Here is a 2,260-nt window from a genome sequence, read left to right on the forward strand (position 1 = left end):
TGTGTGTACAGAAGATGTTTTATGGCGGTAGGCAAGTACAAGCTTTGGCTCCAGGATAAATTATGGGTTCATTGTTATTTTGTTGTTTCCTGTGCTTACTGTTGGTCATTTACCAAAATAAAGTGACCGGAACAGAACCTTCTATTGGCTGAGAGGTTGCTAGGCGATGGTTTGAGAAGCAGAGAGAATATTTGAAAGAGCAGAAGTTTGGAATAACGAGCATTACAAGTTTTGAGAAGAAAGACATGAAATCCTGCTTTCAAAATGAAAATGTGTGCTCTGGAAATATGGCAGAAAATTTCCCTCCAACTGTGACGTGTAAGGAAAGGTGTGAGCGTACGCACAGCTTCCTACAGCTGAACTGTTTTGTGCGCCACACTTTTCTAAGTTTCTCTGAACGCCAAGTTTTAGTGTGACAGCTGCAGTGTTTAATACACGAGGCCCCGGTAAAGATCTGATTTATGTTCTGATCCACAAAATCCTGGACCTGAACCCGGGTTTTCATTCTTTTATCTTGACTGGAAAATAGGCCAGGAAAAATACTTTGTTCACTGGAACATAGTACTTTTCCTGGCCAACACAAATTATTAATCTCAATGAATTTCTACCCTGGAAAAATAAGTTTTTCTTAAAACCTGACATGAATATGAAGTCATTCATGTTTAGATGGAGTGAACCTGAAGACGAAATTACTAAAACTGAAGACGACCTTCCATGTGACTGGCAGCTGGTGGCGGCCATGTTTTTCTGTTTCATATTGCTAAGATGTTTGCTACCATTTATCAGAGCAAAAATATTCTGTTGAAAGCTAACTACATGCTAGCACTTTGAAAGCTAACTACATGCTAGCACTTTGAAAGCTAACTACGTGCTAGCACTTTGAAAGCTAACTACGTGCTAGCACTTTGAAAGCCAACTACGTGCATTTTTATTTCATAGATCCAGCTCAAATGTTTTTATTTTTTTAAACTTTATTGTTAAGCTTTTTTCTTGTCAGAGATCAAACAGTTTCCAATAAACATTTGAAGTTTTTAAATCTTATAAAAATTCACTATAAAGTTTCTCTTTGACACTCAGATTTGCTCCATAAAACACAGGAAAGTCACCAAAGATAACCTGGCCCGGATGGTTCTGGTTCTGGCCCGAATGGATCTTCACACCAAATCAGAATGTCTTTTAAAGTCCAACAGCAGAATTAAAGGTACGGAAACTCAGGAAGTCCAAACTAAATGAAGGTTTGGATAAATTTGTCTGCATGGTGACAGAACCAGGCAGGTTCAGGAGTTCTGACCCGACCCAGAAACTAAAACCTGGTAGAACCCCAGCTTCATTTAAAGGGCCAGTCTGCTGTTTTCAGCCAAACATCCGGGCCAGAACAGAACCGAACCCGTTCTGGTTCTGGATCCTTCTGGTTATTCTTTAACTTTAAATGAAATGTGAAGATTTTTTAGATCTGGAAGCAAAGATGAAAAAAATTCTGATTTATTGATAATCTGCTGATAGTTGATGATAAAAACTCCTTTAAGGAGGCCGTGACCCGGTTCCGTGACCCGGTTCTGGAATTTGGCCTCAAGTCCAAGGAGAGTCAGGAGATTGCTAGCAGAAAAGGTTTCGCTAGCGAACCGATTTGGTTCCGGAACCGACCTGGAACCAATTTGTGGGTCGGTTCCAGGCGGAGTCAAGTTTGACCCGGAAGTGAAAAATCAACCGGAACAGAAAGGAGCTGTGAAGGAGGCGTGTTCTGGTTCTGGTTCCGGTTCAGTTTGCAGCAGAGAAACATTCAGGACACTCAGAGGTCCAGGTCTCAGGAATGTTCCTCTGACCTCTGACTCCGTCATGGCCAAACTTCAGCACAGAGGAGAACTGGAGCGGTTCTGAACATCTGGACCCTAACGGCTCACAGTCGTTGAGCGAACAAAGGTTTGGTTCTGCGTCCGACCCGGGTCCAGGATAGCAGAACCACGTCGGGTTCTGATGGATCCGCTTTCAGAAAGTTTAAAGTTAGGAAAAAACGGAAATAAAAATCAATTTGAAGCAGAACCGGATCGGTTTCCCTCCAGGCAGAACCCGGCCGGACCCGGACCTGGTGCCGGGTATTCGGACCTCATGGCTCCGGGTTCTGAGTTCAGCGGGCCGGGTCAGAATCCTCACAGAACCATCTGTGAATCCGTCTCCATCCAACAGAGACTGACCCGACCGGAACCGACCCGGCCCGGTCCTCATCTTGGGCCGTGGAGCGCCGACATGGCAGCCGGCTGCT

The sequence above is a fragment of the Poecilia formosa genome, unplaced genomic scaffold, assembly GCF_000485575.1.
Source record: "Poecilia formosa unplaced genomic scaffold, Poecilia_formosa-5.1.2 Scaffold697, whole genome shotgun sequence".
NCBI classification, from domain to species: domain Eukaryota; kingdom Metazoa; phylum Chordata; class Actinopteri; order Cyprinodontiformes; family Poeciliidae; genus Poecilia; species Poecilia formosa.